General features: G+C 38.7%; 1 protein-coding gene and 1 long non-coding RNA gene across 2 annotated transcripts in view; one reads left to right on the forward strand and one right to left on the reverse strand.

The window, feature by feature from the left end:
• The window catches only part of LOC111259730 (uncharacterized), a gene marked incomplete at its 5' end in the record, with an annotated part of 43,043 nt that overhangs the window by 16,453 nt on the left and 3,184 nt on the right, over nucleotides 1-23,406 (reverse strand). Inside the window, 3 exon segments of the mRNA XM_086967995.1 lie at nucleotides 19,998-20,049; nucleotides 20,751-20,863; nucleotides 22,118-22,228.
• Nucleotides 7,201-10,737, forward strand: LOC147753590 (uncharacterized). The gene is made up of 3 exons (XR_015310720.1): nucleotides 7,201-8,843; nucleotides 9,129-9,845; nucleotides 10,360-10,737. It is a non-coding gene; the product is annotated as an uncharacterized LOC147753590 (long non-coding RNA).

Below are 23,406 nucleotides of genomic sequence, written 5' to 3' on the forward strand. Positions count from 1 at the left end.
AAGCAGCACTATGATACAGTTGCATTTCATCGCGCAACCTGCCGTATCTATTGTGTATAGCCTGTAGCATAAACAAAGCGAGCAAATAATTCCAATGCAACGCTGACAAAGTGTTTTCAACCTAGGTTCTTGTTTGGCTCCAAACAAAATTAATCTGATCATCAAAAAGCGACGCGAAATTCGCACGTTCCCAAAGCGTAACCTAATTAACGTGATACCCTGCCTGTAACACTAAGATCTAATTCCGATAGTTTTCAACTCTTATTGTCAATGACCATATGTTCATATCGTTCCACGGCGGATGTTTGTCACATAAGTTAAGGTTTATCTATTATTAAATGTACCTGAATGCGATCACGATTCATATATCATTCGATAGGTTCTATTTGTGGCCGTTTTTCATTAACGTATGATACTACGGTTTGCTGCATTTACAAAGATTTTGATATTTTCTAATGAAAAATGTCTACTAAAAATAAAAAATACTAAATGGTCGTATAAACAACAGAAATTATCTTTTTATAACGTCATTTTGTTCGCAGACGAATTTGTTAGTGTTTTGCTTTCGAAATTATTCCAGTGCCACCCTGTGCATTTAGCTTAATATCCAATATTGTTTATAGGTTTGACTCGTACCTAGTGACAGCGAAGCGAATTTGAGAAGGGGCGATCGTCCAGAGTCGTGAACTCGACTAGACTGTTTCTACATTGTAACACGTTAAATCGTTCCTTTTCAGCGGTTCAGTCAGTTGATACCAAAGCCCTCCGGGCGCAACATTTAGCTATTCGCCGGTTTCCAAATCATTTATCGAACACTGCCACTCTGTCGGAAAGGCAAGCATGGATACTTGTTGTATTTGGATCCTTTACACGCGCATATAAGAAGAAATGCAACTCCATATTTTGCCAGAGTGTATTTTGAGGTTGGGTGACGGAACCGCAAGAATAACTATCGTGGAACCTACTTTCTAACGGTGTTAATGGTTAAAAATACGACCACGTACGCTTTTTGGCGAAGTCATTTTCGACAACAGAGAAAATTACCTTGATGGTTAATGAAAGAAAAATACACCTAGGCCATATTCTCATCCCTGCCCAGAAAGTACGTGCAGCCAAAGAATTCTTGAAACAAATATTCGATGGAAGGTTTTGCAATTGTGCACTTATGATGCTTTTGAAGGACGACAGTGGTCACCTTAGCCCAAAAAATGTACACTAAATAAGATTATCAACGAAATCCTCACAGTAACAAACTGGGCTTTGGTACACGTCGATCCATGCATGTGCAGACAAAAATGATTTACATGCAACAATTTCCGATCCAAAAACGAGAAATACTAAAGTACGTGTTTCCGGACATCAGGTGCACCACACTATACTACTGCACCTCGCAAGTTCGTTTTTTGTGTTTAATCATCTCGATATAGTTTTGCAAATAGTGGGTCGATACCGCTAAATAATTTAAAAAGTTAAAGTAAGAAGTTGCGTGTTGTCTATGGCTTTAACAAATGAACGTGGGACACCGTCTATTTATAAAACGGATTAGATATGTACCCATATATGATCTAGGAACATTAACCAAAGTAATTTTGAACGCGCTGTTTTCGATGGTTAAGCGATAACAAAAATACGAAAAAATTAGCAGCGTCTGAAAACAGGAACGAGAACCAAACGAACAACAATTGAGGTACGATGTGATAGAGCCTATGAAGAGCAATCAACTTGAACCGGTCAAGAAACCGGACAAACCAAAAGTTTCTTAATATCAAACTAGTACGCGTTTCTCAAATGGGGAACATGTTTCCATACGACTGTTCATCGTATGAAGATTATTTGCAGCGAAAGCACGAATAACAATGTGCGAAGGCTTTAAGAATGCTAACCTCATTCTGTAATTTGGGGCTTGCAAGGCACTATTGCCTATAGTTTACTTTTACATCTGTAACTTGTTTTTTTTTTTTAATATATATGTAGTAGTGTGCTGTTAGCTACTGTTCATGACCCCCTACGCTTGAATTACTGACGGAAGTGGTATCGGTGGTAGCATTTGCTGCTGAGATTGTATAGGCCATGGTATAAAGAATAAGCAGCTTGATGTCCTTGTTGGCCAAATAGCACACCGGCAAGGAATTCCAAGACCAATCTTTCTCTTTTCTTGAAAATGTCAACATTTATGCCTTCCCCAAATAGAGAGAACGCTGCCAACGCTATGACGGGAAAGTCTAAGAATCGAGTCATTTGCCCCTATTATATCAGAATAGCTAAAATACTTTTCAGACGAAGCGAATGCTCGGCGAAGTCCTCTGTTACCCCTGCTCAAATGCACATAACGTATCTCTCAATGGTCTCTCCTCCGAAATTGAAACCTTAAACCGGGGGCTCTGTCCGCCCTTTTACGTAGCTGATAACGTCATGGCCGCTGCTGCACTAAATTTGTCCTCTTTTTACGAATTCAGTTTGTTCATTAAGCCACCACGACAATAACTCTTGATGAAGTCTCTAAACCATTCTCCGTTTCGTAGTACTGCCGCTGCCGCAAAGAGGAGTCCAATTCTGTTCACTGGGTCAGACGTAAGTGTCGGGTGCGCTGACGGCGTTTGGCTTATGGCTCATTTGTGGTGCAGAATTCTGTTATTTTCTTTATCGAGCGGGATGGTTACCGGACGAGTTGACGCAAATAATTTGTCCTGCAAGCATTCCGAAATGGCCGATCAGCACATGTTATGCGACAAATTCTACCTTAGCGCATGCGTTCAGCTTCGTCGTATACGAGCACTGTTCGGACCAAGTAAGCAACTAAGCGCAGGTTCTCTCTGAATGGCATCTTTTCCAAAGACACCTGCAGAGTCGACGAAAAGTTGCAGTGACACTTTGTTTTTGCCAGAGTTAGTCACGCATGTACCGCATATCTCTTTCGGTCTACACAAATGTAGATACAATTGATTTAACGTCTGTACAACGCCGCCGCTGTCTATTAGATAACGACAACACGGCCGAAAAACGTCTATAGGCTGTCTTTATAGTAATTGGCAACTTTTCTTGGGTCGTCTTCAGGGAAAGAAAGCAGTCAGATGATGCAACGGGATATTCATTGATTAATAGTGCTAGTGATGGTCTGCATGAAACAAAAAGAAGAAGCAAAGATGGAGTGAATACGAAACGGTAAGCTTCTCCTTCATCCCCCCCCCCTCCCCGTCTCACATCTTCATCCCAGCCATCGCCCTCCAAGGCTGAGGGTGGTGGAGTAAGAACAGCTGCTATATTCGGCGACATGGACAGTGTTAACTTTGGTGGACACACCTCACGCGCATCAGATCAATTGAGTGGACGCATCATGAGAGCAGGAAGGTTATAGGCGCATGAATTGTTTTGTTTATACAAAGATGCATGGGCCAAGTAAATATCACAGAAGGTCAAACTGTCGTGTCAACAAAACCTTTCAACGGTCACTGTGCAGCAGAGGAATATGCTAGTGCAAATGGAGGTAAAGGTGGACACGTAAACAGGTTCTACCAATAAGAAAATAAGGACAGTTATAGGAATCGATTTTGGGTTGAAATTTCCAAAAACGAAGACATTTAAAGGCAACAACGTTACAAAAGAGTCATAAAACTACGTATTTCGATCAAAAATTTATCAAATAAGCTTATATATATTATTATATTATATATATATATTAGCTTATTTGATAAATTTTTGATCGAAATACGTAGTTTTATGACTCTTTTGTAACGTATATATATATATATATATATACATATATATATATATATAAATGAGGGGTGTATATTGTAGGTTGGGTAAAAGACCTAAGCGAATTGACCATGTCCTATTTTCTCTCACGGACTCTATATAATATAGTCTACCGTAATCTACCGGACGTCGATCCTCATCGCACAGTAACAGCTCAAGGAAAAAGGTTTGGTGTTGGCCAGTGTTGTATAACCACCTGAGTAGCTATGGCTTATTACCTATTGATATTACGTCTTACATAGTATATGATACTCTCCCTTCGACCACGAGGTACATTGTCTAATACTATATGCCTAGTCAAAAAGCAAGTAAAGATTACACTGATCAGTACGATGTAATAGCAAAGGTCTCATGAAAGACACGTAATCATTTACGTGTCTTTCATGACCAAATCTATCCTAAAAGAAACCCACGTAAAAGTAATTACCCTTTCAAACTCATTATATCTAATACTGCACCTGAGACTTAGATGTCCGATACATTATGTCAAATCGCGATCGTTTATAGACACGCGAGAAATTCCTATCTATAAGTATTGAGCTGACAAAATACTATCGGATAAACTCTATATATACGGGATACTGAATGGTGACCACTCTAACGGTGGAAAAGTGCCGTACATGTGGCTTTCAATTAGGTAGCTTAACGTCTCGAACTTTTTTGAACGCTCAGTTCGTGGCGCACGGTGTGTGAAGTTTTACAGCACACCGTCAGACAGACGGTTGACTGGCTTCCCGTTGGAACGGGTTGGAGCCTAGACCGCAATGTGTCCTTAGAATTAGCAGGCAAATACTATCATGGGAACATTGTTTTATTATTTACGCCTAGTCAAGCTAAATCACCCATGCGTTGTGCGAATGTAAGCAACTAGAGGTCGAAAAAAACTCTTCGGCTGTTTTTCATTCGTTTGCTATCCACCAACTGCCTTGTGGATAACTAGGGTCTTCAACAGTGAAAGACGTTTGGAGTTTCAGTTGCCGAGATTAATGTTAATAAATTATGATTGTTATTATATGTAGTTTTACTTATTTGTGCTGTACAAACTTTAAAGTGGTTCCATAATGTCTACAATTAGATTGTTTAATTAGGTTTATTGAGTACCATGGATCATTTATTTTCATTTGGTTTTGGGGAAAAGATAGCTCCTGACTAATCGAAACGTCAGCAGAAAAAGTGAGCTTCCAAATGATGGAATAATCCTAACGACACGTAATTTAATACACTTTACACTGAAACATATGAACGAAGTGTTTTTCATCTAACATAGAGGTTGTAATAACAGATTTAAGTATTATGCATTTGCCGCCTATATTGTTAATTTCACACATCATGATTTGTACCGTTTCGCCAGTTATTATTCAGGTAACGTTGAAGGTCGCGACCAGTTAGCCTTTAAGACTTTCTGCATTGTAACGGGTATTGGTACGAATTTTATGACAGTGGGGTTAGATTATGTAGTAGGCCAGGGGTGCCAAGTTTAAAGAACGCTGTAGGTGTAAAAAGAATATCTGTGGGAGGACTTCAACGATGTTTATTATTCGCATTTCACGGAGTAGGATGAGTCTGCTTTTCCGATGGGGTCCCTTTTCCAGACAGACTCGTTCAGTACTACCTCTCATCACCTATAGGAATTCAGTCTAGAAACGTGTCATACAAATGTATCTGCAGTACATCAAAGAGGAGATTTACAATGGCAGGGCCATGCCATTATATACGGAAAGAAATTAGCCATCCACAGTTGCCTGAGCATCATGTACAATATTAGCAGGAGTGCAGCTTTCGTGCATCTAATTAAACGTCTTCACATAAATATTAATTGTAAGTTTAATTCGATATAGCCCTGGGCCGAACAAATCTTCGGCCTCATAAATTATTTGGTCTAACATTACATGGATTTCAAGACTCTCTCTTTAGGTTTGCTCAAGCGAACGTCTATTCAATACTACAGTAGTGAGATGGTAGGCTGAAAACGCACTTTGTTTCTTTCAAGAACATAACGAACGTAGACTTTTAAAGAAAAGGTTCTGAAAGGGGACCAGGGAGGGCCCAGACTGAAGGACAATCAACTTATGTAAACGAATATAAACACCGGGATTTCTTATGATACAACGTCTAAAAACATTGCTTACCAAACTCTCTACAAATGAACTAGGTACGTTATACATTCTAGCTGAGCAGCCATTTGCAGTTGGGTTTTTGGGCAGCAGCAAAGGGAAACGTAGCACTATTGGTTTCTAGGGTAAAAAGGGGCCTTTATTTTTTAAAGGTGCATGTTTTTGATTTGAAGGAAACATCTTACTCTTATGATAGCAAAGAACGATACCGCCTAATAAACAGTGTACCATTATTAAGAACATGACTCAGAAAAGAATTTAAGATTACTAGCGTATGAACCATGCTAGGGATGTTTATATGGATATCGGTTTCTATCTAAAACAAATATAGTACGTAAGGGTGAAGTAACGTAGTGCTTTTAAGGAAAGTCAGAAATTGCTAGGTAAGACTGGCTTATATCGTTGTTAATGTTTTTACTAGCTAAACCTTTAACTAGCGTTAAATAGCTAAACGTTTTACTTTTTCTAGCAATAGGCTATGATTCTGTACAACATGTATACAGTGGAAAAAGCTGAGCTCGTTTATATGTAATTGTTCAAGCCTGACACGCATATCTCTAAAAGTTCTATATAGATGGAACGATGCATAACAAGACCGTATTGTAACGGGTCGAGAAAATCACTTTCACTCAAGACAACAAAACTGTGAGTTGCGAATTCCTTTCAAGAAATAATACAAGTTATCGATATGTTGGCCCTGAATTGTTACTTCCAAACCGGACGATAGAGTTCGTATAAGGTGGATCCGGTGGCTATTTGTTACGCTATATCGGTCGACATGTTAAGAAATAGGGAAAACTTATATCTTTGCGCGTTCTCCACTTAGGGAGGTAAGCAAGCAAGCAATTTTAATTTTTGGGTGAATCATGTACACTCAAAATGCTCGCTGATAATCATATGACACATTCTCAGGCAATTGAAGATTGTGTTCTTCCTTCTGTGTGGTGTACATCTTCCAGTTCCAGTTTCAGGATATGCTCACTGAACTTCGCAAACCACCTTATACAGTCTTCACAGACATGGAGTCCATACCATACACGACACAAGCACTGGGGGCTGCTCTGACGGCGCTTTTACCTTGCAAAACGCCGACTATAATAGGTCTAGGAATATTTTTTCACAGGAACGTTCATCTTTGGAATACGAGAAGTAAAATTTGGTGTGCGCTTAATAAAACGCTTAGTGACGGGTTTCTGGACGAAAGGTGGCATTTTCGAAGGGCATATGAAACATGAACAAATAGCAACTGAAACGGTATTCATTATACGCCAACATATAATTAATTATATCTCAAATATGGTTCGCTGAGGGTTTGCTAATATTGGCTTGCAAGATCAACGTTTTGTTGTTAAAATATGGCCCGTCCTTTTTTTTTTTTTTTAATCTAACCCTTTCACCCCAGAATGCAGCATGTAGAAAAGTCAGAGTAGTGATATGCTGCATGCAACGCTTTTTAGGCGCGTGCATGCTTAACCTGTGATTAGTTTAATTTTTCAAACAAGCTATATTAAAACGTTTAATTAATTTTTTTTTCTTTAAGAATCTGTTCGATCGACTTTAATTCGCAGAAAAATTAACTGTGAGAAAATGGGTCTTGCGCTCATGTAGCGGAATTATTTTAACCCAATTTAAGTTCCTAAACAGAAAGGTTCTAGTATGCTCAATCAAAGGTTATTTACATCGTTTGAGCCAAACGCCGAGAGGCCGCAAGTTGCAACTGTGTACTCCGTCCTGCAAGATTGATTTCAACCTTCGTATTGCCGGACATGTGGTGCTCAGAGTTCGAATTCGAAGGTGAGTACACTTCGTCTTATGCTGGTAGAAGCCGATCGTCTGGTAAAATTCGAAACATTTTTACTTACTTAACTTACATTACTATTACTTAGAATTAACAAGTGATTCTTAAAGGTCCTGAATTCTAGTTAAATTTTTGTTATCTGTTAAACACTGTCGAAGCAAAAAACTTCAACGAAAACAAATGGACAAACATGTAGGTGGATATATAAAGTTAACATTCGACCTTCTGGCAGCCATTTTAAATGTATTTGAACAACTTTTCTGATCAATTTAACGACGTTTCAAGTCGAAACGTCCCTACGACTGCGATGAATGAACGCATTCGAGCATTGCTATATATGTAGACGTCACTCGGATAAATAAAGTAATTGTGTAATCTAAATACGTTTGTTATACATTGACTATTGCGATTATTTAAATCGCGAACAATTACTAAGTGGAACGACTATTGGGTACGTATATCTTTGGTCTACTTTATTTTCAATCATATAATCAGTTTACTGAAATTACATCTGTAATGTCAGTAATGCTATTAATACGCTAGAGTAAAATGCACGGCGAAAACAAAAAACTATAAACATTCTTTGATAGTTTTATAAGATCCGCCTGTGAAAACGGTGCTAGAAATAACTACAGCATTTCACCTGTCTCATATAATGTATTCATTTTATCTGATATTAAATTTCTTTCATTCGAAGCATTCTACGAAATTTTCGAAGTACCTCTATCAACAACTAGCGCAGGGGAAAAAAATGGAACAGGGCTCTTCAGGCTGGACTAGAAGAATCATTTCAGCTTTCAGTTTTGTCGCTTCGAATAAGTTTACTGGCTAGCACTACTATGGCCACAACTACTAAACATATCATTTTCGTTAATCGAAAGAACCGCAGGCCGAATAAATGACTTCCTACATATATATATACGGACGTTGTCTAGCATGCTTCGTTGGCGTAAATTTATTGAAATAACAATCATATAATATTATATGAGAGTACTATGATCGTTATCGAACGCATATGATAAATAAGAAGCATCATTAGCTTTTACTTTACCGTCATAAAACTGCATTAGAATTAGACCAAAAAAATTTTTGCCCGCCACAACAGTTTCCACCAGCCAGCCCCCTAATCACCTTCGTATTATCAGTTTTACGCGCGAAAGCCGAAAAGTGATTATATGGTACGTATTTTAGGGCGTTATCGTTGCTATTTACCTTCCTGATCCTATACCAAGCATATACTACACCGCGAACTGATATCATCACCGTAGATGCTAGATCTCTGACGTGATCTCTTATTATCCGACCCGGCGCCCGACCTAATCGTATTTTTCCCGTTCCGTCTAACACGACGTATGCACCGATTTATCGCTTGGGCATAGGTTTTTGTCTGGCCACTACGGCCGGAACAGATTTTTATAGCAAGATACTTTGTATTGTAATTTTCTATTACTGTACCTTTTCAGTGCATTGTAGCTTGACAACTGTAGGAAAACGAGTGGCTCGTAACAGCTACTTACTTTCGTTCGGCGGCTTTACATCCCATTAGACGAGACGCAACGAATTGTTCCTAGACTTGTCACTCTATTACGATCCAATGGTAGCGACTTGTTATACAGCATGGCGGTATGCAATAATTTGAAATGGCTTCATTGTACATAACAATACAATGATACTGGTAAATGGGACGAAGCTCATCCATCTTTCAAACGGACTGTTACTATTATCACTAGAGTTTTGTCATTACAATGTTGTTTTCAGGCGGCTTTCTATAGCGAACGGTATCGGGTCAGACTAATAATATTAGTGGTTTTTGTAGAAATGCGGAACAGACGTGGCATCTAAACAAGGCAAGATTTGTAGATCTGCCGCTTTAAGGCGCCAAATAATTGCTCGAAAGGGCCGTCTGCTTTCGCACGCGGCGATAAAGTGGCAAGGTAATACCAGCTAGCATTATTGAAATGTTTCCTTCGCTCATTAGCCATTGTGTTGATGTCTGGTGTTCAATAAAGTTTTGACATTATCGACTAAGGCCAATACGTTTCACCGTGATTTTGTTCGTTTCCGAAAGGGGCCGAAAGTCTAACGTCGTCGTTAGCGGAAAATTTAGGAAGGGAAAGGACGTTAAACGCTCTCAACGATTAAATACGTCATGGCGTCTGCGTTTTGTTCGTGTACGATAGGTAATATCGTATTTTCTACTAATTTTTTAACTCATTCATATTTTGATTTGTTTTTGCAACAACGAATTTCGACTACATCTGCCATTTAATCGTCTAACAGTTGCTTTCTTTTGTAATTGTATTGATAATAAATGCCACAATATTTAGTCAACTCAGTAACGGCAGACAATTGTACTAAGTGAACGTATCATCTCGAACGCATGAGCGAGCACCGGTTGACTGCATCAGGAAGACTCACGTCAGATTAGAGTGGATTTTAGGAAGAGTCGCAGTCATCAGCGTGACTCTAATGTATCTTATGAACATTTCAAGCCGAATTTGTTTCGGCACCTCGGCAAGACCCGTGCGTTTGAAGAGCGGAAACAGCTTAGAGACATGTGGGATAGGTATTGATAGAAGCGTCACAATCCCCTTCGCGTGTGTTGTTGATAATTAAACATTAGTCAGCTTCAATTTACGATTTTATAATTCGTTCATAATTCTACGTAACTGTATAATTGATCGTCTTGTACAGGTAGAAGCGAACCTATCTGAACTCGAGAGGCGTTTCCGGCTGCTGAACTTTGAAATTAATCCGGTGCCGTCATTTCTGCTATTACAGTTGCTTACGTACCTGTCAGGTGAACGTAGCGATACGGAATAGAAAAAGGCATGTCTACGCATTCGCCATTGTATGAATGAATACTGTCTGTTGCTTAACTTCTGCAAAATATTAAAGTTTGAAATAGTTAAGGTTCAAGAGATCAATTAATCGTTTGGCTAGTTAAATAATTTATAATGAATTTGAGAGAACTTAAGCGAGGGATCAAAACACCTATGATTGAAGGAAAACATTCTAGGATCTTTAGAAAAATTGGAAATTGAGCAACAGTTTCCATTCCAGAAACCTTTTCTGCTTACTATCGAATAATCAGTTCCGTTTTTTCTACTCAGACCTGGAAAATTTTTAAAGACAGCTCGCTTGACGGTAGCGGTTGTTGTTGTTTCGGTCGGTATACAGAGGGCAACTCCGTTAAAATAGGAATAGGAGCTCCAAGGGTGAGGAAAAAGATTCAGATGTTAATAGTTTGATACCAGTCTCCTGTCATAGACAGATTCCTAGAAATAATGTATTTACCTTTAAAGCGATATACATTTTTTTCTATAAATATCTATTTACTTTTAGGTTCTTAGAGAGTACGGCTACCTCCTCATAGATATTGTTTCATTCCGTGGGTATTTATACGGACTATGGAGACTTCGATCGCCTGGTGAATATCGGGCTCGAATGGTTAATTTCTCAGGTAGCAAAGTTGTTGTATGAACAGTTTGGCTATTTTCAACATATTGCAGATCGAATCGTTCGATTAGTGGACAACCACAATTTTCTCCTTACGCCACAAGCAAATGTATAATTGTGAAGGTTCATTAGACAACTAGCAAATATCACCAGTCTTCACAATGGATTACATGTCCAAACCCAGTGTTAAAACAAACTCCAAAACTATTTCTACATCCGTGCTCATAGAGCAACTGAATGAGAGAGACCAAGTGTAATGACTGCGTTAAGTGAAACGAACAGAAAAGGATTTTATGTGATCCGCATCTAACTTTTATTCTATTGAGCGACGACAAGACCGCCTGCCGTGAAGCAAACCCGCCTAAAGTCGCTGAAGCAATATGAAGAGAAATCGAGTCTTCAATCAAGTCAGAAAGTGAGTCGACGCAAGGTTTGGCGAATATCACCCAAGACAGAATCCAGTTGTTTACATCGCTCAGGTGCTTTTTTGATCCAACATTTTCATAAAACAATTTAATACTTCATCAAAATGTAAATATTTTAAACTCCTGTCAGATGTGAATCCTCTGAAACAGTAATCAATCCAGACCGTAAATACATGAACCCTCAGAATACCATATGGCCAAAGTCAAGGGTTTTTAATCGCGGCTAACTCCCAGTCTCTACTTGCCGTATATTGAATCACTTAGAACCTGAATCGTAAAATATGGCTACGAGTCATCCAAGAAGGGGCCTACGGCATCACTGAGTCTACCTAAACTCCTGGGCGAAACACAAAAAAATTGGTGAAGTTGGACTTCAGTACATTTTTTTAGGGTAGAGACACCCTACGTATAATTTGGTACATTCTTTTCTAATAACAATTTTTGTTCAAAGTCATGTATCAAAGGGTTAGCGGATGAGAAAGACACAAACTTAGAGAGTTATTGTCTACCGCTTCAAGAGCTTGAGGATGCCACTTGAATCAACTGAAATGGCAGAAGTCACATAAAAACATGTTAATCAAATACTATAATTGATTTCTATAGTATAATTAGATATCCATGTATTAATGATAATATAAATCGATCTTCTTTTTTCTGTGTATAAAAACGGCCCGTAAAATGATATGAAACAGGGAAGATTGTATAGTCGGCAACGATTGATCCTAATAGAACTGATCCACCTTAGATCAATCTGAAGCTTACCGATTCTGTGAACCCCCATAGGTGAATGCATGCAAACCTTTTCTGCTATGAATACTACATAGACAGTGGAAAAACTTAATTTTGAAAATTAAATATCCTCCGTATCATTATGCGATAAATTGAAAGTTTCTTTCCAAAATATTTGTCAAGAAACATGCTAATAGTTGCTTTGGCGCTGTTATACACACTAATCCTGATTATTCTGAATACAAAGTAAGAGAAAAATGCTAATTGAAAGTTACTTTGGGTCAGTCTTTGAGCTGCCTTGTAAGATACATATTTGTATGGGAGACACCCATACAGGCTTAAAGATGTCGAGGGATCGCAACGTTAATTTACATTATGCTGAATCTGGAAAAATAAAAATAACATCAGTAGTATAGAATGACGCTATGCCATTATTTACTAGCACACGTTTAACGTATGATCCGAATAGAGCTTTTCTCAAACCTACGTTGTATTCGAATAAAATGTCCTTAGTTTTAACTGGCTTCGCACCAAAAAAAAATCAGTAGGTCTTTTTTCGAACGTGAACACCAGGAAAGGCCCAATTACGAAGCCTGACCTCTCAAATTTGCTACTACAACCTGAAGTTCGCTGAGCAAGCGATCGATGGGAGAGGAGTACAGAAAGGAGAAAAACTGCCACCATCTTGCTACGCTGAGGCTGTCACTGGACGCTTGAAACATTGTCGTCGACGTGGCTTTCCCAAAGATCGAAAGCGCCTCATCGATCATTATCGGCGTACATCGTACCTCTGAACACGAAAAATCAGTGGTTATGTCAGAGTTCCTCTCACGATTCAGCCGGCATATCCGGATTTTGATGAGGCGCACGCTGATTAGATTGATGAAATTGGCCGCCTATTTGCAGCTGACCCGTTAGTTATCTTAAATCCGCTGTGCTTAAACAGGTGCAACCAACGAGTCTTACCGAGATTTCAAGATAACTCAGCGATTTACACAGGCTTACAATGATCTACATATTTCATTGCTCATGGATGCATCGTTTCAAGGTTAAGAACGGGGAGAAATCCTGAGATTTTGCGGTCCGTTGCGAAAGTTTTATCCCTTTTCCCAACTGGCTATCGCGACCTTTTGTGTGAACGATACTTCCGAGGTTCAAAGGCTAAATTCATTTAGCAATGTACCCACTTACTGGCGTCATTAGACTCATAACAGGGATATGATCATTTTTCTTTGTTTGGTAGCTATGTCGGCCACGAAAAAATGTATATGATAGATTTGTTTGATTTGTACAAGCCAATGATAAGTTATTACTTTGTAGAGTTGATGTCAATTGCCGCTATTTTGTAGTAAATGTAATTATTTTCTCTCCATGTATGTAAATATTTAATCAAATGAAGTTTGCAAGGGTCGATTCCTTATTCATGCACTTCCTTTCGAGTTCCTGTATAAACAATCTAAAGCATCCTTGTAGTCTTAGATTTAATACGCGAAAGCCAGCCTGGTAATTTTTGTCCTGTGGTCTGGACAACCTAAGATGCCATCGAACTCGAGGCAATTCACATACACACAACGATACATAACGCCATATATCGATTGCATCACTACAAGGTGAATAAAGCTGTGAAGACTACCTTGAAGAAACTATTAGCACAAAGCTTGGCCTTTCGTTGTTGAAAACACGGCAGATATCACTGGCACTATACGTTATATATATACAATAACATATCATTAGCAAAGGAAGTATGCGAGTCCCATTATATGATGTCCTTTTGTGTTTCGAGTTTTACGTTCAGTATCGGCGCAAGGCATTCCATCAAACAAACGGCTGGCTAATTTTTGCCACGAAACGAAGTCTGCCTTTAGCCGGGTTCGAACCCATACCACAACGTGTTCCTGTTATTAGTACCCAAATAGGTTACCCACTGAACTATCACGATGTTCCGGTAAATTATGTTCAATCAACGTTAATAAATCGCCTATCCGGAATTTATCCCGCGTGTTCAGCGCTCGTTTCTCTTGGATAAAACCATCTCGTTCTAATAGCGGAGAAAATAACATATAGATAGCTCAAGTGCAAAATATTAGTTTGTCCAGCATTCAATGCTCTGCCGAAGCCGACGCACTTTCGTGTGAGCGGGAGTGGCTGTTCGTGATGGAACAGTGACAGTTTTAGTTCCTTAATATCCGTGAATCTAAGAGTTACGGAAACACGCACAAAAATGGTGCAAGGACTCATGCGTACGCGTTGCAGCAATCAGTTAGCGATATGTCTCTGGTTGTTATGGGTATTTGCTCATTACTTTTAGCGAAATGCAGGCAGGCGGAGATCGGAGTAATCCAGAGCTTAGGTTCGTATCTGGAACGTTGGAGAGGACGGGAGTTCTTTACATAATCCGATACCCAGAAAGAACGACTTATTTTCGTTTAGCTTATTGATGTTGATGTTTATAGTGGAACAGAGGTTTGTAACGCGTACATACGCTGTTGTGCTTGAGCTGATAGCAGGTACAAGTTAATAACAGACAGCAAGTGTGCTAAAACGCGAATATTAGCAAGTGCTTTCCAGCGTTTAGATGACTGGCATCACTTTCACGTTTACTAGAACAGAAATGCAACTTCAATTCGCGTAATAAACCGTCAAATCGCTACAATAATTACAGACTAAGCGACGCAGCAGAGTACGAATAACCGTCGAACGTAAAATACACACACCCCAACTCACCGAAGTGGATCGTTTTTTTTTCAAAACGATCTAATTGCGTCAGTTAAAATTGCCGCACCGTCATCTTCAACAATACAAGAGAAGGCCAGAAATAACAATAATAGCAACAATAAACAATTAGGATAACAAAGCAAATAAACTACACAACAGTTCCAACATTGCATTTCATACAAAATAAAGAAAGGAAAAATGTGTGGGACGTAAAATCGTCTCTTCAGTTAGTGGAAACTATTGCTCCAGGTCGCAAGGCTCCAACTGTTGCTCCAGGCAAGCAAGCCAAACAAAGGCCTCACTCCTACTCTGAAGCAGCCTGGTTAGAATACGGGCGGTACCGCTCTAGTTGAGGAAGTGTTTTGCAGACACTGGTCTATAATCACTGGCAAAGGATGACGAGGTTTTGCATAATTATAAGCTTTTATGGTAATGATGGTTGGACGAAACGATGACGAATTGCCGGAAGGAGTTCTAATCGCCGTTACGAGAGACAGAGCGGTCCCCTCAAAGGTAGCAAGAATCATTTGGTTGCTCAAGGCAGTCTTCGCGTGTTCGCGTACGTGTGAGAAAAAAAAAAGTCTTTTCAGCTGATAGGCACTGTGTTTTGAAGGAATCTCCTGTATATTGCTACGAATCGCTCCTATGAAGCTGAAGTTCTGTAGCAAACGAAGTGGACGATGATTCGTCCAAGCACATGTGTGGCAGTAGCGAATTCGATGTTCTACTCTTGCTGAATGGGGAAAAGCATTCATTTCTCTAATCCAGTTACGATCAACTGTAGCAATTTGTTTTTCCAGAATAATAATAATAGCAACAATAACAATGATTATAGTAAACAGATAAAAATGTCTATTGCAGAAGCACATTTATCGCACACACAAAACAAGAATAAACTGCTACATACATCTGATAGCGATATCATGATCACACTATACGGTTAAGGGCCTATAGTGTGCTTATATATTCGAATGTAAAGCGAATGCCTTATTTACTATCTGATTATCCTGTAATGTAAACTCGGTCAGCGGATCACACCCAATGCGTGGTCTGCGCGCGGTAGCCATATGTGATTTCCAGCTCATTTCTGTGTTGCGGTCTTTACGAACTTTGACAGGATCAGCTTTATATACAGCTCTCTTTGAAGCTTAGTCGATTTAGAATAGTAGGTTTTCTAAGCCGTATTATCTACCAGCTCCACAAAACAGCAGTTATTTAGCCATATTCTTCCTCTTGGCTTAAGCCTAAATTTACGAAAAACACACTTCGTGAATTAAGCAAAGTCTCGTAGAAACCAAGTGCTTAGAAGGTCAAGCAAATAAATGCTGAGACAGAAATTGCGGTATTTCAATATACATTGCGTACAATGTGAGAGTACAATTCAAGAAAGCTGCATTATTTATCTGTAATCTAAGTGTTTTCAGCAGCGCCTTTAGCCTAACGGTGATTTTTGCAGAACGCCATATAGAATAGCGGTGATCGATAACTTTGGAAAAGCGTACATTTTTCGGTACCCTATACTGTAACGTACGGATCGCTTAAAGACACTAGCGTGTAAGTCGCTCCTATTTTTTTTCATCGATATTTCTTGCAACGTTGGTCGGTAATAACGTCAACACCTTGCTACTTAATGTCGAGCCACATTTGCGAAAGCTGACCAACAAGACACCAAAATTAATTCCTGCGTTTGCCTTAATAAATACAATTGTATTGCCTTTAATAAATAACAAGAAACAAATTATAATAGCACGATCTGTTAGCCCCTGCATCATTATGACAAACTTCGCTTGAAGGGAACGTCCTAACGCGTTTTGCAACGCCATCATTAATCCTAGCCATCAACGTGGTTAAAGACGATCTATGCAAGAGCATTTGGCTTCTCCTACAGCGCTCATTTATAAACACATGGAAAATATGATTTCAATTGCTATCTATAGTAATGCAAACAGCCAAATCTCGATCTACTACCAACAGTAGCTTGTATAGCAGTGGAAAAATTCCGCTTTAATATAACTGTCACAGACACAAAGGCCTGAGCTCTCGTGACGAACGATACGAAATCTTTGTATGACATATATATATATAAATATATATGGGGTAGTGTTAAATAACTTGAATTGCGGAAAAGTAATTGTTCATCGTAACGGGTATGCGTTTATTTGCTACTCCGGATACTAATAAAGGCCAATACATCCAACACGGTTTAGATCCTGGGCTTCGAAATTTACCAAACAGATTCAGAAATCTATTAACGGGCTACCACGTAGTTATTACTAGACAATTACTTGCAGACAGAACGAGGAATATTTCGAAAATAAGTGGTTTAGATCCAGAGTTGAACCTATACACGCTAGGGATGTGGTCGTATTTAATAAACGCCATTGTCAAGAATGCCACTTCTAGCACAAGCAAAAAAGAAATCGTTGGAATACCTGTCTGTTTTTGCTTAAATCCAGAACTGGGAAAAAGGTCTTTTCGATTCAGACACGCTATCCTGTACCTCCAGGCACTGAGCGCGATTACGCTCCTCGGTTATGATAAGGGCACAAATCAAGTAAAACGGGAAATTTAAAGCCAAAAGGCAAAACGATGCTTTATGCCACAGCATTTACGGGCAACAAAGCGCGAATTGCGTAAAGAAACCGCTGGGGGACAATGTTCAAATGCAATCGATCAGGTTCGTATAACTGTACCAACCGTCACATAATCCGCCCTTAATGGCCACGATAATCAGCACAAGGTACTGTGCTTCGACACAACGAATCGCCTGCTGCAAAAGCAAATGAGACGTGAAAGATAACAGTTTAATCTATATTAGTCAACATAGGGAATGCCAAAAAAATACTAATATTTCTCTTGTTAATTGATGTCACAAAAATATTTTCCTTTTACTTGCGATTGGGGCAATCCGTTTTGCACATAAATGGAATCGGTCAATGTTGTTTCAGCTGGGAGAACAGTATTTGATTACATTGTATTGTTGTATCTCACCCTGTTTCCTTGCCGGAATCCTTTGCACCCATCTAAATAACATACTATCCATAGAAGTGATTTACTTGATAATTTCTTTGATTTCAACTTAAAGTTTTATCTCTTAGCTTAATCAGTGCGTGTCATACTGTATGCGACAATTGTCGTAATATCTATATTTAGTTAAATTATCAGAGTCTAGCTGACAACGGGCCAGACAGGCGGTGCGTGTCGGTGGTACCAGGGAAGTTAACGGTTAAATTGCCTCCGCCTGTAGTTATCTACAATGGTCTCAATAAAAGAACACACCCCTCTACCCGTGTGATGTAAAACGATTGAGAAAGAGTTGGGTGCAACAGGATGCCATCGAACGTGTTTACAGAATGGTAATTCAGTTGTTTAATTAATAAACCACAATCAATACCCACAGCATTTTATGTATTTAGAAAAAGCTCATAAACAGCTGAGGTGAAGACAAGGCGAGAGATAGTAAGCATGATTCATCAACAGCCATTGATCAGTCAGATCCATAAATGTATTATAGAAAAATATTAAAAAAAATATATGACACCTGAAGGATATGACACGAAGGAAAACGAGATATATTAAGGAAGAGATCTATCATATATATTTAGAGGCTATTACTATGATCGTGGCAATAACGTTGCACCTGGCAACGGGCTAATTTGATTAATTCTTTTTGCTGTCCACGCACTTTATCTGGCTTTGAAACATCAAACTGTTGATGAAAGCACCAAATGATTGCACATTCACGTGTATCCTATCTTATATATATATATATATATATATATATATATATATAGCACCGCTCCTTCTGTTTTTTATAGGCCGAGTAAACGTTTTCCCTAAGGGGAACTGCGACTCTGATTTATTGTCATATAAAGATATAGATAGACTGAGGGGTCGTTTATGGGAAGTACGCAAAAATACAATTTAAAGCCTTTGCATTGCAAAAAGAAGACCGGCCAAACCCGCTGATAATTTCATCTTCGGCCGCAAAGGAACCAGTTGAAATACTCATTCGAATCATCTACGGATATTCTGCATATATGGCTGTACTCTACGCATATATATATCCGTAAGAATACGGTTTTATGCTATACGAGTGCAGCGGAACAAACAAAAGTAAAGTTTTCTTCCCTATAACACAAAATGCAAAAGAAAACACCAAGCTGAAGGTATAGTTTCGCGTGCTTAACACCATTAGCTAAGGAGTATAGTGAGTCCTCTGTGTGAGTGATGCACTACAAATTAATAGGATTCGTTCGCAGCCAACTAGTGTCCATAATTGCCCGCCAGAGATTGTAAACGCCGTCCGGTTTGTTGCAATAGAAAAGAAAGACTTATCCAATAAATGTATGCACATGCTGGATACGCTCCGACACAAACGTACAGATGTGCCTGTTGTTATGGCCTTGTCATTTCTTGTCATTTTTTGTGCTACGCTTCTGGATCTGCCTATCCCGGGCCTGATTTTCAGCTCGCTTCAGCCAGAATTATCGAAACTTTTTAACTGTATATTAAATCAGAACTCATGTTAGAAATTCTAACACCTATTAAGACGTCATCGTACGATGCCTTTGGCTATGTATCTATTACCTGGGCGATTGAGTAGAACCAGGTTTGAATGCAAAGGGTCCTCAAGTACCAAGAAGTTCTTGAGTTGTAACTGTCAAGTCGACCATCCTAATGATCTCGTGAATTGTACTGTCGTTGACGAGCTTTTTATATGGCTTTTCTGCAGTAACTGCAAATGGCGAGGCTTCTTTTCGTTTTGATGATATAAAGTCTGCCTGGTCTTTGGTAACTGGGTAAGTTTTGAGCGAAAAATGTAGGTGTACGGACGAACACATGGGTATATATAGGACTATCCAACAGATCGGAATGAAATTGATTCGCTTGTATATAATACAAGTTGCGTCTAAATAAAAATGGATAATGGCAAAATATCGTGACCGTAACGCCTTTTGTGGACTTAAACGCAGTCGCTGTTCATTTCAAATTTTTACTCACTTTTTAGTCGTACCGATCACCAGTCATTTTCAGCACTTTTTTTCTCTAAAACCTGAAAATAATAACCGCTATTAATATAATAATAACCGAAAATAGTAACTCGAAAGTGATATATGTTTAGGTCGCTCGCACATGCTGTACACCATTTATATAATATTTCATTGCAAATAATCAGTCTCTTGGCAAGATCTCTTCTGATCAGAGATCTGATCCGCGTTTTTGCGCCGTTTTACCTTATTGCCGAAAGACATGTCCTGTTGAATACGCTGTCTATTTACAATTTTGGCATTGTCTAGTAGGGAAATATAATGAGCTATAGAACATTACCCTATTTTATCTTTTATATGGCGCCTTTATGAGAAAGGTGCATGAAGTTTTTTAGGACATGATCATATATACAATAAGTCTAGTTCAAACCAGAACGGAAATATTCATGGAACTGGTCGATATTTCTTAGCAAAGATCTTGTGGTCGAAAAAGGACTAAAAATGGTTTTTATTCTTTATTTATATATATATATATATATATATAAATTTATTTAATATTTATTTTATTATTTAAAATTTTTTATTCTTAAAAGCGTCTTAAGGAATCGCTATGCATTTTTGGACATGCGGGTGTTAGATACGTATTTTTTTGTGAATCTCTGCGTACGCCAAGTCTTTTTTGCTCACTAGAAGTTGCGTCCCGACTGTTAGCAGCGTAGACCATTGATTCTGGGGAACAACGACAGTTTATGAACTTGGCTCTTACCTCCAAGACCAACCTCCTGTGCCGATCATGATGAGTCTGCGCTCTTGATTGAGGGAAAGAGCTTTTTGTATTACGAATAGCGGATGAGTGTTTGTCTGCAGTGACAAGCAATTCTTCAAAACAGGTCCCAACTTAGACATTTTATTCTGAATATATCATTTTGAATAGCAGTACTAATATAGAGATGGTGAACAATGGTAACACTATCTAAACAAAGATAGAAATGAAACATATAGAAATACAATAGCGAAATAATGATAACATAATAACTATGAAATATTAGCACATGGCAAAAGAAGCTAGATAATCGCTACCTGAGCCTGACTTTAATGCTGAGTTTAATAAGTTACCCTTGCATAATAATTGTATATTACTATTTAAAGACAGTTCGACATGCATTAGCGAGAATCGCATAAGTTCGTTGCTGATAATGTACAGATGTGCATATGTACAGTCGATAGGCTACTAATGAAAAAGCAGCATCCCTTATCAAAATCCATATGCTCGATGGGCTACTGGCAGATAAAAACGGTCCAGGTTTATTTGAAAGTTCATAGCCACGTCCGTTGTAAGGCTACCTCTGTATTTACATGAAATATATCAACGTGTGCTTTGACGGACGCCATTAAGGCATTAACAACAACGGCAACGATAGCGATAGCAGAAATTTCGTAGTTACTCTGCCATATATCAACTTCTTGCAAAAATTTCTAATTATAGCGACCAGGCTTCCTTCTGTGCGGCGGATAGTGGTCAACGTTGCACGACCTAACATCAGGACAAAATTATAGAATTGGCAAAGTGGAAAACTTCACCACTTAAGAAGCGCTACCGTTTCAACTTTTTATCGTATATATTTCGCGCGTATCCAGTTTGCTTCATGAGTTCCCAAATTTTTTATTCGTCCTATTGCGTATTTGAGATTCAATGCGGCATAGCCGATGAGCTCTGATAATCACTGTTTAAACGAAACCGCAATGACATAGTAGCGTAGTTCAACACTTCTATTTGATGTCGTCCATGTTACAAAACCATAGGTGTCACATCTAGCTAAATAACCCTATATTTTTTATTACTAGACATGCAATTTTACGTATCACGCAGTACTACCAACGACGCTCGTACAATCGTCAAACAATGTTGGTAATTTCATGGAACACTATTAATCATTACTAAATGATGATTAATAGTGTTCCATGAAGGTACTGAAATGAGCAAGTAATTCTAATGTGGATGTTACTTTTATTTGGTAATGAAAACATATTCCGGCTGCTCCAATTCCTTTGAATTACTATTTTCTTCAAATTTAATTACTGCGTTTAGTTATATTATTTAATTATTCAATTACTAGAATTTAGTAAACTTACGTAAACTGGATGAACTTTTTCTTTCTGTCCAAGCTTTTTGACCAAACTGCTGGCTTGGGCCTAGGTGTTTATATACGGTGAGCGTCCGTCGTCTCGTACAGGTGCTCAGCTCTGCAAAGGAAGTCGGTAGATGAATAATTAGATGAAGAATTAGCCATATACAGTTTTATATTTACGATATATTGAATGTAGTAGGATCGATACCACTACCCGAGTGAAACAAGATCATAATTTCAGCCAAACTCTTGCGTGATGAAGCGACAGGTTCACACCAATGATTGCTTCGCGAAAGACAGACGTCCGAGTATACAATAAGAAAGAAAAATGGAAACACCAAAAAAAAGTAAGAGGTGGATCTAATTTAGGACGCCCTCGACAATATTAGGTAAACAAATGGCCTTCAGATGCTTATGCTGTTTACATGTTCTACTACTACTACTATGTACTATCCGTCATCGTCGCCGACGCCATCGTTTATAGGCCAGGGGATTAGCAGCGGAACAACGGAAGGCTATTGCGAATGACTGGCGTTCAGGTTGACATACGCATGCCCATTGTCTCCGACTAGATGATCAGCTAGGAAGGACAGTGTAAACCTCTTTTTTAAAGCCATCCACCTGGGGAGGGAACATCATCTTATTTAAAGGAAATCATTCATGAGGATAGTCCAAGCCGATACTATGAAGCTTCTTCACCGGTTTGAGCTCTCTGCCATAAAAAACTTAGATACAGGTATTGGTCTTTTCGAAAAGGCAAGACAGTGCGACTTAATAATATGATCCTATAACCCTCCCTGCTCTCCTTATTTTTGCTTACTTACTTAGCTTTGATTTTCGGCGGATGTTACTTTAAAGTAGCTAGCATGCCTTAACTATATATCCAATATAAACGTAGCAATTACAGGGCAGCGCGGCAAGCCGATTGTGGGTGTGTGCCTGGTGGCTCGACCTCTTATATTAATAATTATTTAATGCATGAAACCATTAAAGACGTTAGCGAACATTGGACTTTATAGGGTCGGTGGAAAAGCTTCATCTTCTACTTTGTTCCAATATACCAACTATTTCTGCTAGATCATAACAACCATATATTTGTTGACGCAATCAACTAGTTTACGAAGATTATCGTAGTCTTGCTAAATAGATCGGATTTGAAGATAATTTTGTGTGAACCAGGGACAATCAAAAACTCTACGAAAGATTTAGCTACTCATTATAATTTGGTCGTAGAGTTTTATGTTAGGAGAAATATTTTTGTTCAGCCTTAATCATTATAAAAATAAAAAGGTA

The sequence above is a fragment of the Varroa jacobsoni genome, unplaced genomic scaffold, assembly GCF_002532875.2.
Source record: "Varroa jacobsoni isolate VJ856 unplaced genomic scaffold, vjacob_1.0 scaffold_359, whole genome shotgun sequence".
Lineage (NCBI taxonomy): Eukaryota > Metazoa > Arthropoda > Arachnida > Mesostigmata > Varroidae > Varroa > Varroa jacobsoni.